This window comes from Protopterus annectens, chromosome 1.part2 (genome assembly GCF_019279795.1).
Source record: "Protopterus annectens isolate FY-2018-M chromosome 1.part2, PAN1.0, whole genome shotgun sequence".
Classification (NCBI taxonomy): Eukaryota; Metazoa; Chordata; order Ceratodontiformes; family Protopteridae; genus Protopterus; species Protopterus annectens.
The window spans coordinates 30,226,641-30,249,523 of NC_056727.1; positions in this window are offsets into that span (position 1 = coordinate 30,226,641).

Here is a 22,883-nt window from a genome sequence, read left to right on the forward strand (position 1 = left end):
ATGATCACTAAGTTGGTCTGGTAGAGTAATACAGTTGTGGTAATGGTGGGGGCAGTTGGTAAGTATCCAGTCTATTATGTAGCTAGAAGATGTATTTCTATGGAGTCGGGTGGGGGATGATATGAGTTGATGGAAGCCGTGTAAGTTAATACTATTTTCAGGAGAGTCAATTTTCAGTTTGGACCAGTCTAAGTTGACATCTCCCAAGATGAGGGTTTCATAAGTTATGTTATGGGAAAACCAGGACAGTATGTTTTCAAGATTGTTTAGATTGTTTCCAGGAGGGATATAGATAGAAGCAATAGCTATTTTCTTATGAGGGTTGAGGTGGCAGTTGAGTATTATAAGTTATGCTGGGTGGAAGTTGGGGACTGTTATGGGAAGTGGTGATAGATTGAGGCTGTTAGAATGGAGGATGGCGACTCTACCACCTTTTTTTGGATATCTATCTGAGCGATATATGTTATAGCCTGGTGGAAGAATTTCATTTTCAGAGATATGTGGTTTAAGCCAGGTTTCAGATAGTGTGAGGATGTGAGGGGTTGTATGGGTTATCCAGGCATGGAAGTCAGTGATTTTGTTGGCTAGGCTTTGAATATTTAGAGAGTATATGACAAGGTGTTTGGAGGGAGATGATCCAGTTGTAGTGGGCAGGGAAGGTTGAGATTTGTTTGATGAAGGAGGAGGGGGGTGAGGATGAGCAGTGTGGGTGGCTGGGAGGGGGGGAGTTTGGGCCATGATTGGGGTGTATATCTCCTGATAACAGTCTGCTAGTAGTGGGTAGTGAGAGTCGAGGGAAGTGTGAATGTAGTTTGCAGAGTTTGGTTTTAGATTTAGAGTTAGGCAGAATTGTGTGCAGTTGGGGTAGTTTGTGTATACATGTGACAGGGAGGTTAAATAAAGCAGGAGAAATGAAGCAAAAAGAGGATGTTGTGAAGTTTGCAGAGTTGCAGGTGGTTGTGGAATGTAGTGCAAGAAAGGGGTGGGGAAGTGATAAGAGGTTTGGGTTGAGAGGAGAAATAGGAATGGGATAGAAATAATAAGATGTTTCATTTTTATATTGGAGAGGAATAATATGATAGAGTTCTTAATTACAGAAGAAGTTTGGAGTAAGGAGTTATGTATAAAAACGTTGTATCAGGTTATTGGGGAAAGGCAGGTAGAGTGGGTACACAGTTGTTAGAGCTAGGACAGGAAGTTAACAGCTATTGGATGGGTAGTGGGAAGGGGAGGGACAGGATGGTATATATGAAATTGTAATGCGGTGGGTGGGAATGGGGGTAGGGTAGAGGAGCGAAGAGAGCCCGAGCGTAGCGAGGGCGAACGGAGTGGGGCAAACACCCGGGACCAGGAAGACCAAGAAAACAATCAGTAAGAGAGATATTGCTACTGGCTGGGAAGAGGAGGATGGAGGGGATACTGGAAAGCAAAGCTTAAAGTTAGCAGAGAGAGAGAGATAAAGGCAGGAAGGCTTTAGGGAATCAGGAGAGAGCCCAAAGGTCTGAGGTTAACAGGTAGTGAAAAAGTGCAAAGAGAGAAAGTCTCTAGCAATGGAGTGTAAGAGCCCAAACAGTGAGGCTTTAGGGGGAGGCACAGGTAATGCAAAGGATAGAATCACAGGAAGGAAAAGGCTATATGAGGGAGTCTAGTCACAATGAATGAAATCAGCAGAATTGGCAATGTAGGGCATTTGAAATGTACTGCGAGTGAGTAGCCTATGCTGCAATGCTCCATACACAGACATTGCAACACACATAAAACATCCAGAACTGCCATGAGTGGAGATGGAACCCTACCACAGTCCTACACCGCACTACTACATTACACAGTTACAGGACGCCCTACAGAGATTACTGGGCTATGACTTTCCTACAGGCGTATTTCTAGGTGTGTGACATCAGCAGTTTTGCCAAAGTTGAGTATGTGTATTGTACGGGGTGTGAGTGGCCTAAAACGCATTATTCTCTACTCAGTCAGACACACACACACACACACACAGACAGATTCACACACCAATGCACATACACACAGTTGCCAGGTCTGGGGTTAGAACACCTACCTCACTACTTTATCACACTACAGCAGTATGTAGTTCCAAGGTGCGCTATGGAGACTAGTGGGCTATTATTTCCCCAGAGGTGTATTTCTAGGTGAGTGACATCAGCAGCCTTGACAAAGTCAAGTATGTGTATTGTACGGGGTGTGAGTGGCCTAAAAACATTGCTCTCTATTCAGTCAGACACGCACACACACAGATTCATACACCATCACCCACACACAGTTGCCAGGTCTGGGGTTAGAACACCTACCTCACTACTTTATCACACTACAGCAGTATGCAGTTACAAGGCACGCTACGGAGATTACTGGGTTATGATATCCCCAGAGGTGCATTTCTAGGTGAGTGACACCAGCAGCCTTGACAAAGTCAAGTATGTGTATTGTACTGGGTGTAAGTGGCCTAAAAACATTGCTCCCTACTCAGTCAGGCACACACACACACACAATCATACACACATATTGCTGGAGCCTTCCTGTGTCCTGACAGAGTGCTCTTCAAACTATCTGGAGATATACAGAGCTGAGTATATTTTTCTGGCCCTTCAGAGTTGTGTACTGGTAATTGTTGTTTGACTAACTTTATATCATTGCTGGCTGACTTCAGAGTTGTGCACTGTTATTTTTGCTTCACTGTATAGTTCTTCAGATCTCTGCTGAAGGTGCTTTCCCCCCTCCCCCATTTCTCTGTGTCTTAAGTTGGTATAACTGGTTTTACATTCTGTATGTTATCTGACTATCTAAAGGATTGCTTGCATAAAATTAGACCCTTAGTAACAGCCTGCATATCATTGCTGGAGCCTTCCTGTGTCCTGACAGAGTGCTCTTCAAACTTTCTGGAGATATACAGAGCTGAGTATATTTTTCTGGCACTTCAGAGTTGTGTACTGGTAATTGTTGTTTGACTAATTTTATATCATTGCTGGCTGACTTCAGAGTTGTGCACTGCTTTTTTTGCTTCACTGTATAGTTTTTTAGATCTCTGCTGAAGGTGATCCCCCCTCCCCCTATTTCTCTGTGTCTTATGTTGGTATAATGAGTTTTACATCCTGTGTGTTATCTGACTATCTCAAGGATTACTTACATAAAATTAGACCCTCTTAGTAACAGCCTGCATATCATTGCTGGTGCCTTCCTGAGACCTGACAGAGTGCTCTTCAAATTATCTGGAGATATACAGAGCTGAGTATATTTTTCTGGCACTTCAGAGTTGTGTACTGGTAATTGTTGTTTGACTAATTTTATATCATTGCTGGCTGACTTCAGAGTTGCGCACTGTTATTTTTGCTTCACTGTATAGTTCTTCAGATCTCTGCTGAAGGTGTTGGTTTTCCCTCCCTATTCCTGTCTTGTTTAAATTTGGAGGCTTTTGCAGTTGCCTGACCCCACTGTAGATTTGATCTGGGACACTCCCCCCAGTCCCATCTCTTTATCTCATTCTACCTAATAGACTCCTTCTTCACTTGTTTTTAGTCATTTTTAATTTAATTGCATTTTTTAAACTGTTTGGTCTAACATTGCTACATGCTCATGTGTGCTAGCTTGCACTGCATTTGAATTGTTCTTACTGCTGTTTTAGCTACTTTTCTGTGTGTGTGTGTGTGTGTGTGTGTGTGTGTGTGTGTGTGTGTATATATATATATATATATATATATATATATATATATATATATATATATATATATGTTAAAAAAATACTTTTCCTGTAACTAGGGTAGTCCAGATTCAGATTTGCTGTATCCAGGACTGTATGTAAGCTTCTGAGCCAAGCTTTCTGTGTCTGAGGGAAGCCTTCTAGCTTATCAGTGGGAGTGGTAAGCATTAGGTAACCTATCTGTCACATAAGGAGTGGTTCTGACCCAGAAACTGTAGTTATTGGCCATTTGGGCAGTTTTTCCATCTCTCTCAACTTTCTGATTTAAAAGTCTGCATTTGCACTTGTTTCCCTCCTTTCCTGTAACTAGTTTAGTCCAGACACAGATTCTTAGTTTTAGCACCTGAATTTGCTGATTCATGATCAGCACTTGTTCAGAACTTGTAAGCACTAAATAACCTATTAATTACTACAGCACTCAACCTTCCTCTTTACCTAGAGGAAAACAGTTTTGGTACTTACTTTCCTTACTTGCTTAGAGAAATCAGCTCTTGTATTCACTTTCCCCACTTATCAAGAGGAAAATAGTTTTTTTATTCAGGCATGTCTAAGGGTCAGCTCCCAGTGTTCTCTCCTGCTTATCTGATGAATCTGGGCATCTTGGGGCAATGTAGAAATTGCCTCATGTACACAGACAATCCTCTCCACCTAACAGCCAACACTACAACCTGTGAGAGATGCACTTATCTAGCCTAACTGGAGGTAAAGCTCTCTCCAATCAAGACTGAACTTGTCAGTCAAGAGGAGAAGTAAACACTTGCACCACACCCCATTCATCACATAGTCTCACTAAATCTACACCACCAAAATCCACACATAGAAACACAAAAACATTTGCAGAGGCTTTCAATAATAATCTGCACAAGCAACAGAGAGCTCCAAAGCAGAACTGCAAGCAACCTCTACCCCCCCAACACAACCCAAATGACACATAGCCCACAGACTCAGTGTGCCACTCACCTACAACCAATAAGGCAAAACAACGTACTCAACACACTAGTAATAGGTGACTCTATAGTCAGGCACACTGATGTCCAACTCACCAAGCTAAACAAGGAGAAGGTTACTGTCAGCTGCCTATCGGGTGCCAGGATCCACCACATAACCCATGCACTCAGGTCACTCCACAACAAGTATAAATATGACTCTTTCATTGTCCATGTTGGTGTGAACGACCTGAGATGTACCTCCCTGGACTACATGAAAAGAGACATGGAAGAGCTCTCCGATCTTGTAGCCCAGGAAGGTATGACCCTAGCCCTGAGTAGCATTCTGCCATCACCCAAAATGATGCCGCAGTACAAGGACAAAATGATTGACTTCAACAATTAGCTAAGCTTCTGGTGCCATTCCAAAGGGATCCAGTATCTGTCTGCCTGGGATGCCATGGTGGACAGACCATGATGCTTTGCCAGAGATGGCCTGCACCTGTCACCCCTGGGATTCTGGATACTGGTTAAGATTCTTGCCGCCCCTATAGTGCCTTTTTTAGGCAAGGTTCAAATGACAAATTCACCACCGTAACAGGAACAGGCAAGCAACAGTTGAGGGTGATGCTACTCAATGCTTGAAGTCTAAATCTCAAAATGCACTCACTTGAGGCACTCCTTAAAATGGAGAACATCGATATCTGTGCAGTGACTGAGACCTGGTTCAAGGCTCCAGAGAGCACCCCTGCACTACCAGGCTATAACTTATACCACACTTTTCAGCCATGTAACCTGGACCAGAACACCAAAGGCGGAGGCATGTCCATATTCATTAAGGATATCCACACCTAGTTGCTAGTTGGTCAGCATAATGCAGCCGAGGATATCTAAGTGCAACTAACTCTGGGCAAAACTGCAATCCAAATTGTAGCTTGCTACAGATCACCCACCATGTCCCAGGATTCCCACTTCTCTTTTCTTGATGTACTGGAAAATATTACGGTTCAACCAAACACCCTAATAATGGGTGATTTCAACTACCCCACCATTAACTGAGAAAACTACTCATGTACAAACTCCTTCGCTCAACGCTTTCTGGAATTCATAAACTCCAATGCCCTGGATCAACTTATCCACATCCCCACCAGGGGCAACAATATCCTAGATCTAGTCATTACCAACATGAGTGACCGGTGTTCCACACCTGAATTCAATGCCTCATTGGTCCGATCTGACCATAAACTAATTACCCGAGATATCCATATCCTGCCCCCACCCCCCATTAAGGAAACCATGGTAAAAAATTTCTCCAAAGCCAACTTCATGCTTCTAAAGACAGAAGTGGTGAACTTCATGACACCCATGCAGATGGACAATACAGTTATGACTACTGAATCCTACAAAATTGCACTTTATAAGCATTTACATGAGTGCATGGATCATGCTATCCCAAACAGAACCAAGACGCTATCCTCCAAAAAAAGGAAGCCAATCTAGTGGTCCCCTGCCATAAACAAACTGTACAACAGAAGGAAGAAACTGTTGCAAAAGAGAGTAAAATCCCATGAGTGGAGGAGCTCCCTAGTCAGCCTCAGTAAGAAGCTGCGATCACTGATAAAATCATCCAAAGCTAGTTACAAAAAAAATCACCACTGATTCTAAAGACAATCACAAAGCATTCTATAGCTATGTCAAGAATCTCAATGGCAACACTCAGATCTGCTCTGAGTTACTGAACAATGACACTAAATATACAGACCCAACTGATATTGCCAACATCCTGGCAGATAGGTTCAGTGCTAACTTTACCCCCCCTCTCACCCACTAAAGAACCCATCTCTATACCGGAATAATGCAAAGTTCCTGTAATCATGGCTGCACAGGTAAAAAACAAACTTTCCAAAGCCAAGAACACAGCATCCATGGGACCAGACAATATCACAGGCTGCATTCTACATGAACTACAGAACGAACTGGCACCCCACCTAAGTACCATGTTCAATCATAGACTCACCTCAGGCTTTGTGCCTGCTGAATGGTGCACAGCGACGGTTATCCCTCTCCACAAGGGGGGAGCCACCATGGACCCCTGGAACTACCGCCCCATTAGCCTGCCGAGTTTGGTCTTCAAGGCCATGGAACGTATCATTATGGAACTTATAAACAAAGACAATGGTAATCTCCAAACTCTGGACCCCGCCCAGTTTGGGTTTGTAAAAGGCAGATCATGTCTCCTAATCCTGATAGACTTCTTTGAAGCAGTCACCAAAATCGTAGACAAGGGTGAGGTGGTTCACACAGCCTATCTAGATCTTGCCAAGGCTTTCGACATCATCCCCCACTCTGGAATTATAGATAAACTCACTAAACTAGGTATAACACCCCATGTCACAAGATGGGTTGCCAACTGGCTCACTGACAGAACCCACACTGTGAAAGTAGCAGACTCCAAATCTGACTTCAGACCAGTGACAAGTGGAGTACCACAGGGTTCAGTCCTGGGTCCTCTCCTTTTTCCTATCTACTTCTCTGAAGTACATGCTAACACAGAAGGTCTTTGGCTAACTAAGCTCACAGATGACTGCAAACTAGGATCCATAATTGAAACTCCTAACGATGTGGACATCCTACAAAAGGGCTTCACTGAGACAGATGCCTGGTGTCAAAGCCATGGCCTCAAGCTCAATGCCAAAACGTGCATTGTCATTCCCTTTGGTAAAAACTCTGTACCCATGAACTAGAACATAGGTGGTAGTATACTTAACACTGAAAGTGTGATAAGAGACCTTGGGACACAGGTGGACAGTAGTCTCTCCTTTGATAATCACATCGCCACAGTGGTCAGGAAATCCTTCTATGTGGCACACCTCATCACAAAAGGTTTCTCATCCAGAAAAAAAGAGGTCATTGTTCCGCTCTACTCATCACTCATTAAACCCATTATAAAGTACAATGTCCCTTTTGGTATGTACCTCACAAGACATCTGCAACAACTGGAAAGGCTGCAGAAATACCTCACAAAGAGGATTACTGGCCTCAAACAGATGCCCAATGCAGACTGTCTCAAAAAACTCCAGCTTTACTCTGTCACATATCGCCTGCTCAGAGGTGATCTCTGCCTAACATACAAAGCTATGTCAAACCCAGAGCTGTTGGACATGCCCCACTTAAAGAAATCCCATTCCCTCTGAGCTGCACACTCTAGGGACCTAAACCTTGTCATAACAATAAACAGAACATGCCGGAGGGATAGATTCCTGTCCCAGAGACTTCCCATACTTTGGAATAAATTACCTATATATATCAAACAAAGCTCCTCATTAGCACTTTTCAAGAAAAATCTTGATGATTGGATGGGAAATAGGAAATTCACCCCGGGGATCACCTCTGTGGCTCTGCTTGACAGTGGCACAGGAAAATAATTTTCTTGGGTGGCAAAAGCCAGGGTACCTTTTTGGCTGGGCTTGTATAGGCCCCAGGGTAGATAGCCTAGTACCTACCTATGAACCTATGAACACACAGTTGCCAGGTCTAGGGTTAGAACACTTACCTCCCTACTTTATCACACTACAGCAGTATGCAGTTACAAGGCGCGCTACGGAGATTACTAGACTATGATTTCCCCAGAGGTGTATTTCTAGGTGAGTGACATCAGCAGCCTTGACAAAGTCAAGTATGTGTATTGTACGGGGTGTGAGTGGCCTAAAAACATTGATCCCTACTCAGTCAAACACACACACAGATTCCTACAGCATCACACACACACAGTTGTCAGGTCTGGGGTTAGAACACCTACCTCACTACTTTATCACACTATAGCAGTCCACAGTTACAAGACATGCTACAGAGATTACTGGGCTATGATTTCCACAGAGGTGTATTTCTAGGTGCATGACATCTGCAGCCTTGCCAATGTTGTGTATATGAACTGTATTGAGTGTGAGTAGCCTAACAAGCATTTATCTCTACACAGCCAGATAGCGAGACATGTACACATACACACACTCACACAGTTGCCAAGTCTGGGGCTAGGACTACTTCCTAACTAGTTTATCAGTACAGCTGTACACAGTTATGGGATGCGCCATGGGGATTACTGAGATACAGCCCCCCCAAAGGTGTATTTCACATTGGATGGCCTCAGCAGGCTTGTCATGATACTGCTGTGGGGAGGGTGGTGTTTGCATGGGCAGTAACACATTCATGTTGGGGTTGACATGCTACATGCGGGCACACACAGGGTCATATGCCACAGGTATGTGTATACAGCTACTAAGTGACATTTTCCTTGTACAGTCATGTTGCACAGCTGGCACATGCAACATGCTGTTATGCTGACAGAGAATGGTGGTTAATATCTGCACTGAGTGACTCCTGCACCTCATGTGTTTGGGGCCCTTTGGCTGTGTGCTGGGTGGGAATGGCCCAGATGTCTCCTTGTCATGATCACTCTCTTCAACAAATCTATGTTCATCTACCTTTGTCTTATTATAGTTTGTTGTCCTTACATATATGTCTGTATTCCTATCCATTGTTTATGCAAGGCAGGAGGGGTGCATACTGACATGTGTCTGCACTGAGAACTGCAACTGCCAGATATGTCTGGTCCACTGTTGTTTGCTGACATGGTCTTCTTGTGTTTAAGTGTGTGAGCAGGTGGTTTGTACTGCGGTGCTGACCTTTGTGCTGTACACCAACAGGTAGCATGCTGTGTCTGCAGGGTATACATCAGTCATTTGGCATTGACTGCTGCTACATTTCTGCTTTGCGGGGGGGGGGGCACCAAACCATTTCTACATTTCTACACAGGGGTGGGGGGGCACACCTGACTGTTACCGTAATACATGGAATGGTGGGGCACACCTTACACTTTTACACAGTTGCTAGGACTGTACTGGTATGTTGGTTACACCATTTCAGGCTGTAGTCTTACCTATCGTGCTGGCTAGAGGCATACCAGTGTACTATAGATCATAGCTTTCACTCCCTAGATATGTTTCTGACTTCCTAGCCTTCACAACTGACATCCAACTGGCTGGCCTGCTGTAGTCTGCCTGTGTTTGGCTGGGGTAGGGGTTACCCATGGGACTCATTCAGAGGCCATAGTACAGCATTTGTTTGTGTTTCTCTACACCTATCCTGCTGGCTGTGACTGTTGTTGGGTATGTGCCCCCCCCAACTGACATGCATGAGTCACTCACCTTGTGGGTGTCCCAGTATTGAGGGTGGTGATGCAGGGCTGCCTATGTCGAATGCACATAGTACACTCCCTGTACATGGTTGAGCACAGGTAGCATCATGTTTGGCATCTCTTTTACTGTATGTGCTAGTAGGAGAGAGGTGTCATTCCCTAGGTCCCTACTGTGTCAGTGCATGTGCTATGTGTTGCCTCTTGGCCAAGGCCAGGGCATACTGGGCACGCCTCCTTCTGCCTACTGGAGCAGGCTCAGGTTGTTCCTCCTCTGAGTCACTCTGTGCCTGTGCAGGCCTCTGCACTGGTGGGGGGGCTGTGTGGCCCTACCCCGTGCTGTTCCTGCTGCAGCTGTTTCTACAGGATCATATTGTGTAGCATGGCACATACAAGGACAATTTGGGTACATGTAGTTGGTGAGTACTGCAAGGCTCCACTGGATGTGTCCAGGCACCGGAACCATGACTTGAGCATCCCAAACACATGCTCTATTATGATTCGTGTTTGTGCGTGTGCATTATTATGGAGTTCTTGTTCGGGTGTGTGTGCATTTCTGATAGGTGTCATCAGCCATGGCTCCAGTGCGTATCCAGCATCCCTCACTAGGTGACCATGTGGGATGTTCCCATTGGCAAATATCTGGTACAGCTGTGTCAGATGCCAGATGTGGGAATTGTGGTAGCTTCCAGGGCAGCCAGCAGACACATTCATTATTATGCCCTGGGCATCACACACAACCTGGCAGTTGATGGATGGGAAGCCCTTGCAGTTGATGTAGACCCTACCCCACTCACCTGGTGGTGTTTTAATGCTTATGTGTGTGCAGTCTATTGCACCCACTACCTCAGGGTATTCTGCTATCTGGTGGAAGAGATGCATATTGCTGGCCAACGCCTCACGGGTGATGTGGAAATATACATGCTCACCGACATGTGCTGACATGGCATCCAGGAACTGGTGGAGTACCCTGGATGCTGATGCCTGTGAAATCCCCATCATATCCCCAGTTGGCCTTTGGAAGGTACCTGTAGCTAGTATTCTTAGACCTACACATACCTTGGTATCCACTGGGATGGGTTCCCCTCTGTTAGTTCTGTGTGTGAGGCATGGCCGGCACAGTTCAACAATTTGCTGTAGGAGGTCCCTGTCCAACCTATAGTGCTCCACTATCTCCAGCTCATGTAGCCCTTAGTAGGTTACCCTGGGTCTGTACACTGTTCTTCGTCTCCTCATTGTGGGTTGCTCAGCAGAATTCAGATCCTCACCACCCTCAGTGTTTTGCACATGCTGGTTTATGATAGCAAAGACAGCCCCTAACTTTTTTTCTCTTGCTTTCGTTTTGTAAAATTTCCCCATCTGTATACACCGGTGGTACAGGGTTTTTGGGAAAAACAAGGGGGAAAGGTGTTTGCATAGTTTATAGTGGTGTGCTGGGTTGGGCTGGTCTGCTGCCTGTGTAATTGGTTGATTCTAATACATTTCACCTGTCAGCTAAGCTAGTTCTCCTTGATTACCTTCCTAGTGCTGTTTTCTCTTCCCATTGCCTCCCTGTTTAAGCCCGTGTGCGCGCCGTGCAAACAGAGTGCTCATATGTGCACAGAGCTGCTTTTTCCTGGTTTAACTTCCTTTTTCTTCCTGTAGGACACACCCACTTACACTTTGTAAAGTGTGCTAGGCAGGATTAGACACACCCCTGGCTTAGCTGTGCTAACCTAGGAGCAATCTCGAGCCACAGGTCTCCAATCCGCTTACAGTATGCCTGACACACCCCCCATGATGTCACCTATATCCTAGTCTTGCACCCAGCTATTTATACTCTTACACTCTTGGGACCTGCCTCACACCCTGGGAAAATCTGTGATTCACTAACCTTTCCCTCATTTGCATAGGATTGCCTACTAATGCATAGTTACATGTCCCACACTGAGCCTTTCCCCTTAGCAACCACTACTCACTGGCCAAGTTGTCTTTTGCCTGCCATTGACTTGCATGGAAGAATACTGACATTTTCAGTTTATTTTATTATTTTTCCCCTGATCCCGTTTGCCTGCTGCTGCCCTATGCTTAAACAGCCGAGATCGGTGAAATAAAAATTAAAGTTGCTTTATTCATTTTTTAAACAGTTTGCAATGCCAATGGCCTTCAACTTGGCCATTGGCATGCTTCCTCCATAATATGCAGCCTTTATTTGGAGCTGTCATAAATCCATTTTGGAATATGCAGAAATGTACTCGGTCAGTAACCGAGTACACTTCTGCAGATTGCACTTGTCTTGCACTGACTATTGCAAGCTTCCTGGATTGCAATATCACATAATTTACATGGATTTCTCCAGCAAATGAGGTGATTTGCATACCAGGGCTTAGTCCGTGCAAGATTATTGCTGGAGTTCTCATGCACACCCCTGCCGGCTGTTCCTGGATCGCACGGCAGACATATTGCCTGCGTGAGTTACAGCACTCATCTTGCACTCTGTGCAGGCTTTGGAGAATCCTGGGGTAAGTCTAATCTTTCTAATTCCTAGCTATTGCTACAAGAAAACACAAGTCAGATAGCTTACTTACATAGATCAAAGCAGAGTACTGTGAGTTAGATAGTCCAGACAAAAATGCTTAATGCCTTCTGGTTCTTTCTGTTTAAATTAAAACTGCAGATCTAATAAAACATTACATAATGTCACACTTTCCTGGTATTCCCAGGCTGAAAGAAACTGCATTTACATTTTTTTACACTTAGAGCAATAAAGACATTCCACATGTAAATTCTGGTCATTAACTTTAGCCTTAAAACAATAGGCGGGAAGCATTCATCTAGCCGGACTGGAGCCAACTTTAGATCAAAGGGTCACAACATGCTTTTACTGGGTTAGTAGAGAGCACTGTCGCCACATTTTTGTAACAGCATTTTTTACATTTAAGACAACAAGCCTGTGATTCACATTCATATTTACAAATGATAGAATTATCTATAAAATTCTATCTGTCTAGGCTGGCAGCCCTCACCCATCTCTACCAGTCTTCACACCCCCCCCCCCCGGAGAACTCAAGCTAGTTTTTCAAGTGACCCTTGAGAAATGCCGCTTGAGAGGGTTAGCTTTATCTGAGTATACTTACCCCATTCCATGTCTTGAGAGCCCATCTGCATTGGCATTGCTACTCCCACTGCGGTACTGCAGTGACATATCATATGCTTGCAACCCCAGGCTCCATCCTAGCAACTTGGCATTTTGCTAACTGGCTCTGTTTAACCATGTTAGAGGGTTGTGATCTGTCATAATAGTGAATTTTCTTCCATACATATAAGGCTGAAATTTCTGAAGTGCCCACACTATGGCCAGATATTCCTTTTCTATAGCTGCATAGCATTCCTCCCTGGGTTGGAACCTATGACTGAGATAAACCACTGGGTGCTCTTCCCCCTCTGAAGAAATCTGGCTAAGTACAGTCCCCACCCCATGGTTCAAAGCATCCACCTGCACAGCAAATTCTTTGCTGTAATCTGGACTGGCTTAAACAGAGGATCCTCCCAACACTTCTTTAAGCTTCTGGAATGCCTGCTCACATGCTGGGATCCACACTACCTTATCTGGCCTGTTCTTCCTTGTCAGGTCTGTGAGGGGAGCAGCTATGGAACTATAACTGGGGATGAACTTTTTTTAGTACCCTGCTGTCCCTAAAAATGCCCTCACCTGCTTTTTAGCAACAGGTGCAGGCCATGCCTGCATAGCTCCCACTTTGGCAGGTTCTGGCCTTATTTTACCACTCCCCATGTTATGTCCTAGGTAGGAGACCTTTGCCATACCTACCTGACATTTACTCAGCTTAATGGTCAACCCTGTCCTATGTAGTCTGCCCAGCACCTCCCTGACATGCTGAATGTGCTCTGGACAGGAATGGCTGTAGATGACAATATCATCTAGGTAAGCAAGGGCAAACCCTCCTGCTAGGATATAATCTACCAGCCTCTGGAAAGCCTCTGGGGCATTTTTCAACCCAAAGGACAACTTTGTGAACTCATACAAGCCAAAAGGAGTCACAAAGGCTGACTTCTCTCTAGCACTGGGAGTCAAGGGCACCTGCCAGTAACCCTTGGTAAGATCAATGGTTGTTAGATACTTAGCCCCACCCAGCTGTTCTAGGGCCTCATCTGTCCTAGGCATGGGGTAAGCATCCGACTCTGTGTGACTATTTAATTTCCTGTAGTCCACACAGAACCTGGTGCTGCCATCCTTCTTTGGCATCAGCACCACTGGGGAGGCTCTGGGACTGGTGGACTCTTGAATCACCCCTAGTTCCAACATTTCCTGTACCTCTTCCCTCATAGTCTGTTTGACTGTCTCAGGCACCCTATAAGGGGCCTGCCAAATAGGCCTTTGGGGTCCTGTATCCACCTGGTGCTGCACTAGGTGGGTGTACCCTGGTTTCCCAGTGAACATGTACCCAAATTCCTGAAACACTGCTCGGATTTATCGAACCTGGGTATGAGATAGCTGCTGGGACATTGCTACCCCTTCTACTGAGGTGTCAGCCAGAGCCTCACTGAGGAGATCAGTCCCCAGATCTCCCTCAGACTCCTCCTGGATCCATTGAAAATGCTCAACACAAGGGCCTCCCTAACATGGTAAGGTTTCATCATGTTAACATGGTACAATTTGTGCCCCTGCCTTCTGCCTAGCAGTTCCACCATGTAGTAAACATCACTTACCTTTCTTACCACCCTGTAGGGACCATCCCAAGCTGCTTGCAGCTTGTTGTGTCTGACAGGAATGAGAACCATTACCTGCTGCCGCACAGCATACTCTCTAGCTCAAGCATTCCTGTCATACCACACCTTTTTCTGTTGTTGGGCTTCTGCCAGGTTCTCCTGGGCCAAGCCCATGATTTCTCTGAGCCTTGTCCTAAGGTTTAGGATGTATGCCACAACAGACTCCTGGTGAGACATGCACTCACCTTCCCACTCATCTCAAATTAAATCTAGAGGTCTCCTCACCCTATGCCCATACAGCAACTCAAAGGGTGAAAAATCTGTGGATTCCTGAGGAACATCTCTGTAAGCAAACAACAGATGGGGCAAATATTTGCCCCACTCCCTCTTAAACTGATCTACAAATACCAGTAGCATGGACTTGATTGTAGAGTTTAACCTCTCAACAGGACCATTAATCTGGGGATGGTAGGGATGGTCTTCATGTGCTTCACCCCACAGGACTTCCACAGACAAGCCAGCAGGTCTGACATAAAATTGGCACCTTTGTCAGTCAGTATTTCTTTTGGGAAACCTATCCTGCTGAAAATCTCTAACAAGGCATTTGCCTCCTTCTCTGCCTCAATGGAGGACAAAACCACTGCCTCAGTGTATTGTGTAGAAGTATCCACTACCACTAGGATATACTTTTTTCCTGTGGAACTTGGGGTACTCAGGACCCACAATATCCATAGCTACCCTCTGAAATGGCTCCTCAATCACAGGCAAAGGCATCAAAGGATCTCTCACCTTATCTCCTGCCTTGCCTACCTTTTGGCACAGCTCAAAGATGCTGCAGTACCCTTCTACATCTCTGGAAATTCCAGGCCAATAGAAGTTCTGCATAATATGCCTCTTTGTATGTTTTATGCCCATATGACCTGCAAAGGGAATATAATGGGCTATGGCTAGAAGCACCAGATGGTAGGCTCTAGGCACTACCAACTGCTGTACTCTCACCTTCTAGCCCTCCGCAGGGGTCCACTCTCTGTATAGTAACCCTATGTCCCAGTATACAGATTCCTCCTTTCCTTGAGAATCAGGTGCCTCCTTAGCTATCTGCCTCAGGCCTTGCAATGTAGGGTCTGAGAGCTGAGCCTGTCTCAACTCTCTCCTTGTAATCCTTCCCAGCTCCCCTTCCACAGGAAGTCTGGCATCCTCTGACAGTGGTGCCTTACTGTCAGCCTGGGTACTACTACTCACCTCTACCTTTGCAGTCCCTCTGTCTAAGGAAACATCAGTACCCACAAGCAGCTGTGGCTCACCTTCAGTCTCACTTCTACAGAGCAGCTCCTTCCATGGAGTAACCACCTCCCCAGTCCTGGCTGCAAGTATGCAGTATGTCTGGGTCTCCCCCAGACTACCAGACCCACATGCTTGTCTCCTAGCCTGACTGCGTGTAATTGCATAAGCACATGGTACTGCCTCATCCAAATCTTTCCGTCTCAGGACATCTGCAGGATGGTAGTTTAGTACCCCTGTTGTTTCAAGACAACATACTATTGGCATTTTGTCTTTCCCACTTACTGGCTCCCTCACCTTTTGTTCCCCACCTTGCCTCTGTGGACACCTGTATGCCACATGGCCCCACTGGTTGCATTCAAAACATTTAACCCTAGCTCCTGGATGTGTACCTGGACCAGTGGCATCCCCTGCTACTGGCAGATTCTGTTGTGGCAGTCTGTGCTGCCCACCCTGGGTTCCTTTAGACCCATGAGCAGTTCTGGGGGTCACCTTCCTGTGCAGGGTTGCCCTGCTTGCCAGGTATAGGTCTCCCTTCTTCCCCAACTCATCTGAAGTAGCACATTGTCTATCAGCTAACCAGATCCTCATGTCTTCAGGCAAAGTGCTAAGGGCTTGTTCCCTCACCAAAAGGTCTGCCAGCCTTTCAAAAGTGGTGACCTGACATCCACTTACCCACCTATGGAAATAAGTGCTCAGTTCAGCAACATATTCACATACACGTTCATCTGCCTTGCGCCTATGCTCACAAAACTTTTTCCTATATATTTCAGGTGTTAGCGTAAAATATTCTAAAAGACATTTTTTTTACAGCAGTATAATCAAAACAGTCAGCGTCAGGCATTGTTGATACAACAGTCACAGCTTTACCATGGAGTAAGGGGGTCAGGAACTGTACCCAGAGCCCTTGGTCAACTTCATATTGTTTGCATATCCTCTCAAACATATGATTGAAACTATCAAAATTATCCCTCTCTTTAAACTGCGGAAGAAATTTACTGACCTTTTGTGCTTCTGGGGTCCAGTTAGTCCCTTTCCCATTAAACACATGACTCTGGCAAAGAGTCAGCATCTTCTTCTCATGCTGCCTCGGCCTTTCTTTTCCTTCATCTTCCAGGTGTAGCAGTTTTTCATTATCCTCACTCTGTAGACACCTCAGTCTCTCAGCTGCTTTTAATTCCTCACGCCTGGCCTCCAACTCAAGTCTCTTTAGCTCCAGTTGGATTTTTAAGTCCACTGCAGAAAGGTTGAGCTGTCCATTCTCCGAGGGAATTATATTTCCACTGCCAGTCTGATTGTCCTCCTAGTTGCTGTTTTCTGATGCAGCTTTAACCAATGCTGCAATCAGTTCTGCCTTCATCAGGTTTCCATGCACCAGTCCCCTAGCCTGGCACATCTCCGCCAGCTGGCTCCTTGTCAACCTTCCATACTCCTCTGCTGACATGCTGCCGGCTTACCCTGACTAGCTAAGCTAACAAAAGAACTAAAACAATTATGATCTGAACTCTGAGTATTCACTGCGTGGCTGTTTTAGAGTACAAAACACCTTCAAAGCTCACTGTACACAAGCTTTAGGATTCACTCTACCCACACCACTACAGGCCAATTAGTATTTGCCAACTAATTAATATGTGATGTGGATATCCCACTGCTGCCAAACAGTTAATATGTGATGATATCCCAACCTCTGCCTCCAAATTTATATGTGATGCCCGTGACCTGGCCCAGCAATCAAGGAGCCTCAATCCTCACCACTAATACCAGAGAGGGCATTTCATATAGGAGGAAAGGATAACAAATACACACAGTAAAGTGTGATTTCCCTTAAGAGCACACAGAGATCACAGTCAGTCTGGGGCTGGTCACTCTCTTGCCCTCCAGGTCCCCAATAAGACTCCTCACTGGCACAGCTATAGGGTCCAGATCTCAGCCAGCTGGGCAAGCTAAAATCTCAAGCACCCTCTCTGTCCAACCAGTGCTTGGTGTCCCTGCCCAAGTAGCTGATACTCACACACACTTTGATATAAGAGTTTATACAACCACACATACACTCCTGGGGAAGGCTGGCACAGGTTCTCCAGCTGTGTCCCTTTTATCCAGACTGTATGGTAGTAATTACTGCCACCACCCAGATAATACTTATCAGCTACTCAAAGGCCCCTTAACTCATTACATCTGAGTGACGTCTCCAGGTGCATCTGCAGTTAACTCCTACTGACGTCTCGAGGCATCAAATATTGCTTGTTCATATTTGCATCAATAATTCCAAGCCATGCTATGTACAGGGTTTTAAAAGATTTCATCTTAAAGCTTGCATGATGGCAAGCTCAGTTTCATTAATATTTGTCCTCTGCCTAATGTGGGTAAAGATATATTAATTATGTTTTTATGATATTAATTTATATACATATAATTTTCACATTTTTCTAAATATCTCAACAACCAAGTAACACAGACTGAACTCAGCCTCATATTAAAGCTCTCAGCTAGCTGAATAAAATGCTGCTGACAGTATGCTTGTAACTTCAGTGGTTACTGAGATATTGTAAGTTGTTTACAAAATATTACAAACATAACAGTTACTGTGTTTACTGTGACTTGTAAAATTCAGTTTAAGACTTAGAACCTAAAGAATGCTACCACTATAAAAAAATATTCTGTGCTGAAGGGTTTGCTATTTATACTTCTTTCATAACCCCTATGGTACCAAAGACATGAACGTTTGTTTGAAATGCTAGGATATAATTTGATTTTGTCAAAGGCTTAGGCTCCGCCCACTGGAAGTTACAATGCAAACTTCCAGATCTCCATTGGAGTAAATGAGTTAAAAGGGTGTCCAATTATCAATGTGCAATATTATTATCCAACTGGTAGTATAGCCCACGGCGAATGCTATTAGAGTGGCTTTGTAGAGTTTTACCAAATACATGCAAGTACTCTTAAGAACTTAAATTATCTCTACACAAACCAGCTACAGTTAAAAGGTTTTAAAATATTTAATAATAAATAATTAAAACCACAAGACAATACTTTCTACTACACAGTCAGTGCTAGTCAAGAGTTCAGAGATCACAAAGAAATACTTAAAATAAATCAGTAGTACAGTTCTGACGTCACAGAAAAACACTTAGTCTAATCTTTTTAATTCCTAGTTATTGCTACAAGAAAACACAAGTCAGATAGCTTACTTACATAGAGCAAGGCAGAGTGCTGTGAGTTAGATGGTCCAGACAAAAATGCTTAATGCCTTTTGATTCTCTCTGTTTAAATTGAAACTGCAGTTCTGATAAAACATTACATCATTTCACACTTTCCTGGTATTCCCAGGCTGACAGAAACTGCATTTACATTATTTTACACTTAAAGCAATAAAGACATTCCACATGTTATTTCTGGTCATTAACTTTAGCCTTAAAACAATAGGCAGGAAGCCTTCATCTAGCCGGACTGGAGCCAACTTTAGATCAAAGGGTCACAGCATGCTTTTACTGGGTCAGTAGAGAGCACTGTTGCCACTTTTTTGTAACAGTATTTTTTTCATTTAAGACAACAAGCCTGTGATTCACATTCATATTTACAAATGATAGAATTATCTATAAAATTCTATCTGGTTAGGCTGGCAGCCTTCACCCATCTCTGCCAATCTTCACAGGCAGAATAACTATTCCTTCTTCCCGGGGTCCCTAAGTGTACCACAAGGACATCTGTTTAGTCTTCAATCTCTTCATAAATTATCTAAACACCACCTCCCTGCATGCATGTATAGTCCAGTACACAGATGACTCCACACTAATTTGCTCTGTTAAATGTCTAATTACCCTGCAACAAATATCGAAGCAATCTTTCACTTCCCTAGAAACTTGGCTTGCTAACTCTCAACTTCTATTAAATGCCAAACAAAACTAAGCTTGTGTTGTTTACTCCAAGCCACTTTTAACTTCCTAAAACACAATGGTCTACTACTTCCAAAATAGTACAAATAGAATTTGTGACACACATCAGGTTACTAGGAGTCATCATAGATCACCAAATGAAATTCAATCACTGTGTAGCTTAAATCATTAAAAAAACACATCAGAAGCTTGACACTTTGCACGGAGCCAAAAGTTCCTCATTGATGCAGCCTGGGCTACCACTCCTATAGGTTATCTACGTCCAGCCCTTTGCTATGGTTCCCCACTTTTTACTAACTTAAGTCTGCAAACCTCACATTGCAACAATGGTATAATCAAATAGCCAACTTTACTACAAACATGGCCAATAGAGCTCACTACTCTTCAGCCCTCAGATACATAAACAGGCTTGAAGTCTTCACATGCTCCCTCATATGCCCAAGTGCAAGTAGTACACAAATCACTCTGCAGACTTGAACAGTTCCCTAAACTTACAAGTCTCCTCCTCCTCTAATGACCAAACAGAATGTTAAGGTCCAGTGATAAAATGCACCTAAATGTAACCAAGTCTAAGAACAATGCATACAATTCACTATACTTTGTCACTCACTAAATTGGAACTCCCTTCTCTTCTTCATAAGATAACTTTGAAAAATACTTTCAAATCAGAACTTAACCTATACTTAAAATAGATGTGGCTCTGCACATGTCACTCCTGGTTAATCACCTGATCTTGATGAAAGCATTCCATTAACAATCCGTGTCTTATTTATGTATATACAAAAGTAGTATGTTATTGACTTTTTACCTTTAATAATCTATGTTTAGCGTATAATGTATGCTTTATATCTTGAAATCTTTTCTCTCTCCAGGCCGCCAGTGAAATAGGGTTTGATGCCCAGCTGTATTATCTCAGTCAACAAATGGAATAATCAACAGCAACAACAACAAATATTGTTGGAGACAGCTCTACATCTACTTATATTGTCATTAACTGACCAGGCTATCTGCTGTCAGAAAACATAGATTTTCACAACAGTAGCAATGATGGAAATTGTTGTCCTGTTGTTATATTTATCTGATGTCTGAACAAGTGGAAGAATTATTGTACCACATATGTTGTGACGAAAGGCAAAAGGACTAGATTAGATGATAATCACTGTGTTCTGTTGTGTGCGTGTGTTTGTGTGCTTGTGTGTGTGTATATATATATATATATATATATATATATATATATATATATTTTTTTTTTTTTTTACTGAGGATAGGGGGCACATGATGAGAATGGAGGGGAATGGAGATGTCTGGCAGGAAGACAATGTTATAAAGGTTTATAAACACAGTGACAATGATATGCATTTAAATGAGTGTGGTGGTCACTGGCTGCTGATGGACAAACAAAGTTCAATAATTAGACCTGTACTTGCAGCTACACTGAGTTGTCGACCAATCTTTTACATCTTTATTGAAAACATATTTGTTTTTGCCCATTCTGAATGCTTTACAGAGCAAGAGAATTTTATAGATGAAAAAAGTAGTATCTCAAAAAACATGTCCATAGCTGTTTTGTTTCTATTGTTTATTAAATATATTTCATTCAATCTGAGATACTAGGTGGGATGAACAAATTTAATGCAATGGACCTGAAAGGTCAATGTTGTACATATATTAATTCATAGCTAAAGGAAAATTGTTACTTTTTTTAATTTATTAAATATGAAAACTCATTCCAGCTGTATTAACAGTTTGCTATGGTTGCTAGTGTATGTAACAGGCCATGTTGTTTAAAGATAAGCAGATTCTTCCATTTTACAAGGACATAGAAAAATATGTATAGAGAAATGATCTGTGCATTTGATTTTAGAAACAACATAAAGTAAGTGTGTGTGTGTGTGTGTGTGTGTGTGTGTGTGTGTGTGTGTATGTGTGTGTGTCTGTGTGTGTGTGTGTCTATGCAGAGCTTTCTTAATTGTCCATTCATACTTTTTGATTACATTTAGTGTATGGCAGCCAAATTTTGGCTGTGAGTCCATTGCAAATCCATGTTGTAACGTGTCATGGAACAATTATTCAACTTTTTTTTGTTATATTTCTCAGTACAACATGACCTGATTTTTAGCAGTTGACCTAAGTTTTGAAGATGATAAAAATTGTTTTGCATCTTGTGTTGATCTTTGTTACTGTGTCTTGCTTGGTAGAGTATTAATATATCAGCTGCTTATTGTACTAGTTTTATTTATCCACATTGCTGGCACAGGCTATAGAAAAAGATAGACAATGAAACAAAGTTACACAATAAGCCCTGTTGAATAAAGTAAATAATTCAAAGGCTACAAACTGTTTAAAAGATTGTTTCCTCCTTTTCCATCCTAAATATAAATACCTAGATTTGGTGAAGACAATGTAGGAAGAATGGTTTGCAGTATTGGATATTGAAAACCCAACTTTCATTTAGGGATAAATGTGGTGATTTTTTAACAACACAATCGTGTTTGCAGCAAAATCAGGGGGAAAATCATGTTTAGTGCATGTGAGGATATCAGTGGAGGTGTGGCAAGTTACAAATATATCAGTGCAGTATAAAGGAGATATGAAAATGCAGTGACCAGTCGAATACTAATATTGGTAGACATGACAGTCTGGTCAGTATGGTGAAATTATGCCATTTTAGCTACTCAGGATAAAAAGCCCCTTAATTTATTTTAATGCAATAGTAAGTATATTCCTTCTAAAAGCATGCTGATTCTCTGAGTAGCACAGACCTTACAATCCCTTGCCTTACCGCACTTGATGATGTACATTGTTGTAGTCTTTGAATCTCACTAATTATCACAGAAGTTATCAGTCAGACGCATCACTGTGGTATATCTCGGATTACAACCTGTCTCTCTTTATGCAAGGCCGTCCCTTTAGGCTGTTGTGTCATGGGAAAAAAAAACATGAAAAACATCGAATGTTCTGAGATTTTAGGACAAAAAAAAATCCCAAGCTTTATTTAATAATTACACAAATCTTTTATTTTTTTTTTCTGAAATACATAACTGTTGTATGAACCAGATTAATCAACTCAAATTCTACACAAATGAGAGTGTATTTTGTCAAAAGGTGAAGTCCACTCATTTGGGTATGTTTTGTCCTGAAAAAAAAATAAAATAAACTCACATCTATAAAAA